The sequence below is a fragment of the Emys orbicularis genome, chromosome 5 (genome assembly GCF_028017835.1).
Source record: "Emys orbicularis isolate rEmyOrb1 chromosome 5, rEmyOrb1.hap1, whole genome shotgun sequence".
Taxonomy (NCBI): Eukaryota; Metazoa; Chordata; order Testudines; family Emydidae; genus Emys; species Emys orbicularis.
In genome coordinates, this window is record NC_088687.1 from 17045237 (window position 1) to 17053473 (window position 8237).

Genomic DNA, 8237 nt, shown 5'->3' on the forward strand with positions numbered 1-8237 from the left:
TGCTCTCTCTTTCTGTTCTGCTCCTACCCCTTTGTGATAACAACTAACTCAAGGTAATAATGGTATCTGATTTCGGATTCCCCTTCCAGGCCCAGAGATCCCTGTAGGTATGCGATCGGACCAGAATCTTAACATGATTTGCAAATCGGGTTTCCTTAACTGCTGCCAGTTTGTTCTCTACCTGGCAATTTTGGCAGGAGAAAGAAATCTGCATTCACTAGCAATCTCTGGCTCGGAAGCTCCTGGTTCTGGTTTTGTTTGAGGAACAAAGTGTAACTCTACATCAATGTCCGTCTTGCCACATCTGCTCTGTTTTTCTGTAATTGGGGGACATGCACACACGTACCGCTGTAAAACTGCCTCGAACACTGCAAATTGCTGCTTCGTTTGCCATAAACGTGCGGGTGACTCTGTGTGGCACATTTCCCTCCTCCGGGGCTGATGGCAACGCCTGGCCATGCCCAGTCCTCACCCCGAGATGTGTTATGGCTCCCCGGTCCTACGCAGAGCAAGGCAGGGATTAGGGGTAGGGGGAAAGGCAGGCTGTCCGGAGATGGGATTTACAGAGGGATTTGCAGCTCCCCTTCCTTAAAGCAGCAGCAGCTGCAGCGGGGGGCGGGAAGGTGGGCTTCCCAGGCCGTGCAACTTGATCCACTTTCTTGCATCTTTAAAGACATAACTCTGCGCGTCCGACCTTCAGCGGAGTCAAAGGTCCAAAGGGGTGTTCTCCAGCGAGCAGAATGTCACCGTTCGCAGCCAGCTGGTTAATGGGCAGAGCCGTTCGGAGTCAGCTCTAAACTGCCCCCAAAGCCCTGTCAATAATTCGGTCTCCTCGGCAGTACTGTCCACGGGGTGTCGGTTATTGTTATATTTTTGTATCAGAAACAGACGTGTGATAGATAGATAGATAGATAGATAGATAGATAGATAGATAGATAGATAGATAGATAGATAGATAGAGGTGGTGTATGGGGATAGATAGATAGATAGATAGATAGATAGATAGATAGATAGATAGATAGATAGATGTGGTGTCTGGGGATAGATAGATAGATAGATAGATAGATAGATAGATAGATAGATAGATAGATAGATAGATAGATAGATGTGGTGTATGGGGATAGATAGATGGATAGATAGAGGTGGTGTATGGGGATAGATAGATAGATAGATAGATAGATAGATAGATAGATAGATAGATAGATAGATAGATAGATAGATAGATAGATGTGGTGTATGGGATAGATAGATAGATAGACAGAGGTGGTGTATGGGGATAGATAGATGGATAGATAGATAGAGGTGGTGTATGGGGATAGATAGATAGATAGATAGATAGATAGATAGATAGATAGATAGATAGATAGATAAGCAGGCAGCTAGGCAGAGTATATAAAGAGGCAAGTAAATAGATTGGATGGGAGAGGTGGATGGACAGAAGGAAGGATAGACAGATAAATCAGATCAACAAACAGTAGGTAGCTAGGCAGGCAGGCAGACATTAGGTGGAGAGACAGGCAGGCTGATGCACAGTATTATTTGATATTTTCTTAATCACGTTTCTTACGGTAGTGCCTAAGGACCGGCCAGGAGCTGGCCCCCAATGTGCTAGGCACTTACAAACTCAGTAATATGCAGCCCTGCTGAACAGCAATGAGATCATTCTTTTAATATCTAAGTGTTAGTGAACAGAGATCATTACAATGGCAAAAGCAATAATAACCATCTGTGATAACCAGGCTATCATCCTAGGGGGGAGAGGGTTGCTATTAAACTAAATATTCATCTTTCTAACCCGGATCCCCGTTATCCCCTCTCCTGCGCACGGAACTAAAAACAAACGGTAATAATCCGCGAAACACATTAACAGCAATCGGTTCCGCTCTGTTCTTTCCGAAAGGAATGCTTCGAATCTGGTGACACTCCTGCGCTCATTACCAGATGTTGCAGCTCTGGGCTCCCAGTCTCAGAGGGGGTCATTTATTGACATCTTCTGGCAGAAGTCAATAAGCTGTCATTCAGCCTTCAATAGCCCCGAACAGGTGTCTGCTCCTTTCGGCTGTCAATAGGGAAGTCTCCCAAGATTTGCCAATTGACAGCCCCCATGTCGCTACTTAGTGCTTCCATTGACAGGTGTTTCTCTCTACAACCAGACAACAGGTGCTTCCCTGTGTATCCTGCCAAGTGAGAGGGAACCACAGTGGAAAACAAAGCGCATTTGCTAGCGCTGATGACTGTAATTAAGGGCTGTAGAAATCCATATTGCGGAGGGAAGGGGAAAAAAATAAGCAGGAGAAATTATAGCCAACAAATCATCCTGTGGCACATTGGTTTGAAAGGTGGGGACCGTTCAGCAGATAATATTCCCTGATTGTTGGATAGCTGCCTTTTAAAAGGCCGAGCTAACAAAGGGATTTGGGGAGCGGGGGACTTTTGTCTTTTGAAAATGGCCAGGACGCAGCGACAGCGTGTTCCCAGCTTTCTGTGCGTGGCGTCAGAAATCACACTGTCGACAAGACTTTCCCATGGTCCTAGCAGAGCTAATGTCAGGCCAACGGTTTATAAAACCAGTGACCAGCGTGTCCCTAACAACGAGCTGGAATGGAGGGGGGGGGCTCGATCCTGCGCCCCTTGGCTTTAAATGGAGCCGGATCGTTGGGACCAAACCACTTCTGGCTTAAGTCACCCGAGGGACCGTGGTGGCCCCGATCCGGTTCCCACTGACGTCTATAGGAACCTATCAGTTGATTTCAGTGGGAGTTGAAGGGCCCCAGGAGAGAAAAGCTGTGTCACGTCAACCACCGCGGCCTTAATTAGACTCCTCAAAGGCGCGGTATAAATCCAGAGGGTGCCTGAGCGTAAGAGGGGACTCACAGAATTTTTTCTCTTACTAAAATCTGCTCATTAGGAAAAGTTCAACACAGTTGTGTGGTAGGGCGGAATTGCCATCCTGGTCCCAGTCAAGTCGATGGCAAATTTCCCATTGACTTTGGAACTAGGATTTCACTAATGAGTTTACCTGGGATTAAGAGTGAAGGTTTTGAAGTTAGCTGGAGGGCAATGAAAATATTCTTGTTCCATTACATGCAGCGTCGAACTGTCTTTCTCCAGAGATAACAAACACGGATTTGGGAAAAGGAAACAGTGAAAAAGTCCGGAGACGTTTTCTAACCAATGGGGACATGTCTCGGGTGTGGTGTGAATCCAGACACCAGTTATTTGAATGGACCCAAGAGCATCTTGTAAAATGTATATCATTCCAGGTCGCCCCCTATAGAAAATAACCCCCTTTTCCTCTCCCAAAGAATCTAGATGGTCATTTACTACTGGGCTACTGATACTGATTACTGAGAGACATTGATCCAAATTATCAGCCGGCGGAGATCGGCCATTGAAGCAAGTGGAACTAGCTAATTTACACCAGGGGAGAATCTGGCTCCGTGACTACTTTAAAAAGGGCTTGAAGTGTATTCTGGTGAATGTACAGCAAGCTCCTTCATGGTATATGGGAGGGGGTGTTGTTACCCCTCTGCTTTAGTGACAGCTCTCTGGCTGGGTGTGCGTGGGTACCGAATGCATGACGCCTCCCACGGGCCCAGCACCAATTATTATCCCCTCAGCTCCCTGAAATAACCCCCCCCCGCCGCCCCCCACGCTGCAAGGCACCGGCCGGCGTGGCTGGCTGGCTGGTGGGGGGGCCACACGGGGAATCCCCCAGGAATCCCCCCCCCCCAATAGATTCATAGATTCTAGGACTGGAAGGGACCTCGAGAGGTCATCGAGTCCAGTCCCTGCCCTCATGGCAAGACCAAATACTGTCTAGATTCATAGATAGAATAGAATAGATTCACTAGGGTGTCTCTAGCCTGGATTTAGCTCTCCCTCCAATGCATTCGGCTCCCCCTCTCTTTGTGTCTGAATTCCCCCTCCCCCTGCGTGGGTGCCCTCATGCCCACGGCTGTGTGCTGCTGCCGCCGCCAGTGTGGTGGATCCCAAGCATCGGGCTGGACCGGCCGTCCCCCGCCGCTTCGTTCGCCGGTTGCCGTGAGAGGCGGTCCGGATTCAGAAGACCTCCCAGCTCAGGCAGGGCCGAGACACACATGGCCATGCGAATTCGGAAGCGCGTGGCGTGCTTGTGAGTCGGCTCTTTGGGGTCAGCGGTATTTCGGGGGGTTTGGATCGGGGCATCCTTCGCCAGCTGGAGCCGAGATGGGGGCGAAGGAGGTCTGGTTTATCCCAGTGAGAAGCAGAAGGTAACTGGTTGGTGTGGATCACCTCCCACGGCTGATTTGATTGTGACTTCTGTTCTCAGTGCTCGAGATGGGCAAACAGAATCGCGTTAAACATAGGCTGGGAAACATTCCGGATGAGAATAATGGCAGTTCATTGACGCAATAGCGGGTAATAGTAAAGTGCTTGGTGTGCAGCTGCTAATATTCTTTTACATTTTTAATCTTTCAGGCTGCGGTCTTGAGAAAACTGCCCCTGCAGGTTAATTCTTTTATCTTTTCAGGAACGCAATTCCGATGCTACTTTTATATTCCAATGCAGTTGCAATTTGTAGACACTTGTTTAACACAGTTCCAATTTGAGATCAACATTATTCTCTTTAGGGGGATCTATAGAATCATTTCTGGAGGAATTGAATTGTATTCCTAGTTTTCATTTCAAAGCAATTAATATGTTTAAGTCATAGTAAAATTGGAAAGTGTGACCAGGAAATGTACAAATGCTTTGTTCTTAACGTTACATTGTAACTAACTCCAATTCTGAACTTCTCAAGCCGTGATTATGCCGAAATGGACACATTTTAACTCTGATCTCTCTACAGGAATTTGAGATATAATATTTGGGTTTCAAAAATGTCAGAGCTGCTATTTTAACAGGAAAATTGGTTATTACCTGTGTCATTGTATTGCTACAGGGAAAGTGTAGTATAAGGAGTATATATGCCCGTAATGACATTTTGTGGGTGAAGAATAGGCCATTTACAGACTTCTTCTGTATGTATTTCATTTATTTTAGGCTGCTTTTGTTTGGAGGTTTAACAGTTATTTTGCCACCACTTACAAGCACAACAGTTGTGTTATCAAAAAGTTGACACGGCGCTGAAAAATCACCTTCCAGCGCTCTATGCCTGATCTGACTTTTCAAAAGGAACGTCTATTCTTTGCACCAGATTTACTGTTGCAAAATGGGATTCAAAAGTGTCCATTCAGAAATGGGTTTGATTTACTTACCACTGCATCCTGTGCACATCCAGCTTGTTTATTTTTTTTAAAAGCAGACCACGCAGGGAATGAATTGAGTTTGCGTTGACGTGTGCTGCATGGGAACGGTGGGAATGAAAGTGTTTGGGCTTCCCTTTGCCCTTCCCAAGGGGACATAAGACTTTGCAAAACTTTGGCGTTTCATTGTGTCGCTGCTAAGTGGTATCCCTGGAGGGTGGCACTCTGGGCCCCATTAAAATCGAAGATAAAGATCCCATTGGCCCCATTGGGGACTGGGAGGGGTTGTGGCACTAATCCAAGCTTCAGTCTCCTGGCTTGTGACACCTGGTGTCTCTGTAAGTAGGAGCTTCCACGACAGACAACGTTAACCTTGGTCAATGGGCCCCATCTCGCAGTCCTCAGTCGGGTTGTTGGTCAGGGCTTGCAGAACGGGCTGCAAGATACTGAGGGCTTGATCTTGCAGTCCTTACTCAGGCAAAACTCCCGCTGCAGTCGATGGGAGACTGGCCTGGGTCAAGATTTCGGATCGGGGCCTCTAGGACTAATTGAGTTGTATCAACTACATTAGCTGACTTAAAATCAGGGAGGTGGGAATAGAAGAAACTAAACGACTCTGCCTTACAAAACGGCTGGTCCTGGCCCTTCCCCAGGCGATGTGCCTTGATTCCAATTAATAAACACACCTGAAGCAACCCTTGGCGGGGGGTGCGGGGTGGTGGGGGTTACACTTTCCTGGATCGACTGTGCAAAAATCCCTTTCAAGCGCTGCATAAACAACAGACACGAGAACACTCCTCCCCGGGGCATACTTGCATTGCAAGGAGCTTTGTGTTTATTTTATTTGCATGAGCGTTTCTGAGCTGCTTAAAGCCGTAATATTCAGACCATACCTGTTGTTCAGAAGGACACAAAATCTGAAACAGACTGCAATGGAAAAACGCAGACTTTTTTCTAGGGGGGTAATTTTGTAGAGGGGTGTGTGTGTTATGTATGTAGGCATATATATCATGTGTGTGTATATATACACACATATTATACATACATATATCTGTATACAGTATATTATATATACAGACACCATACATACATGCACATATACTATTTATATTGTATTTTAATCTATCTATATTTCATATGAAATAATTTATGGATGTCGGTATATATACAGATATATATCTATATATCTATATATCTATATCTATACCTCATACATCTGTGTATATATACATATGCATGTATATATATACTTACATATGCATATATACTATTTATATTTTATTTATATATATATATATATATATATATATATATATATATATATATATATATATATATATATATATATATATATATATATATATATATATATATATATATATATATATATATACACACACATGCATATGGAATATATATATATAACCTTTGTGAGAGTTCGGTGTGAGGAACGTGGCGTGGTATAGATGTTCAGGTATAAATTATTACATATGAATTATATTACATATGAATTATATATACCTATACCACGCCACGTTCCTCACACCAAACTCTCACGAAGGTTGGGATCCTGCATTATTTCACACTGAAATACCCACTGATATCCGTGAGTGCAGGACTGGGTTTCTCTTTTTCTCTAGCTACACACAAACAAACACACACACGTATTCTCCCCCTCCCGCCCCCCCTCGCTTTCCGACAGCAGCTTTGGCGCTTTGCAAGTACAGGAATGTCTTTTTATAGCTTGGTTTACGTCAAGCACTCTGCCAACAGGAGAATTTCAGCTCTAGAACATCGGTATGTCTTTTATATGCTTTTCTTTATTGAAATGGGAAGCTTTAAATCCGTGCTTAATAATGCATCAGGCCGTATCTGAGTATCAGCCATGGCTTCTGTGCATTGGCGTATTCCGTCAGGAGCATGCCCTTTTCACTACCGTGCCAGAGGAATAATGGCTCAGAAGTACGGCTTCAAACTTTCAGCATGTTTCCAGGCAGAGCCATTCCCAGCGTGCCAGGAAGGTATATTTCTCCGGTAAATGACAGGCGGGCGTTGCATACAGAGAAACGCGCTATTCTCAGGTTTCTTAAGGTTGCATCCCGTGTGCGCATTGTCATCAATCATTCAGTGTGGTCCCCGGAACTGCAGAGCCGCAGGGAGAGACAGCTCCCACATGCCTGCTGCCAAGGGGCAGCGGGACCAGGCCACGCACCGGAGTGGTGCTGTATGCCACGCACGCCCACGGGGGATGCCTGGACGCCTGCCTCTCCGGATGGGCACGCGCTGAATAACCACTTGCACGGATCTGTGACACGGAAGGTGAGCGAGGAGCACTTTCCCCCGGGAGACGCACCAGTGGCGTATCTAAGTGCCCCTTGCGTTTTGCAAGCCACCCCCAATTCCGAAGTTAGCCCCCCCTTTCCCATTCAGCCCCCCCCCCCCCCCAGGCAGCTTGGCAGAGCATCGCCCGCCGGAGTGGAAGCTCTCCCTTGGGTTCCTAATGCACAGCCCGCCCGAGCATCGGGAAAGCCCCACGGGACCCCCACTCCGCCGCGGGTCTCTAGGAATCATTTGGGGCCGGTGCTTAAAATCCGAGCCGGCATCTTTAAGGGGGAGGAGGGGAATGAATCCCCCCCCTCCACCCCCCAAGCCCTATGGCAGCGACCCAATCCGCCGCCGCCTCTCCGGGGAGCCCATTTTGCCGTCCCCGTTATGAATTATTTGCAGCCTTTGCCCTTGGATAGGAATTAGCCCGCTGGTGCGTGAAGAGCCGCTGGCGCAGCCGGGCCTCTGGTGCGATCCGCACCCCTCCCCCCCCCCAGGGCCCATGGGTGCTGCTTCCCCTCCGCCCTTCGCCTCTTCCTCGCGGGGCCACGCAGGGCTCCCCCAGCCCCGCAGCCGGGAAGCGGCGGATGGAGGAGAGAGCCTCCTTTCGGCTCCAGGCGTGCACCGACCAGTGAGATCACCCGGGTTATAAATATCTCCGTGTGCCAAGCGCTGCGCTCCGGA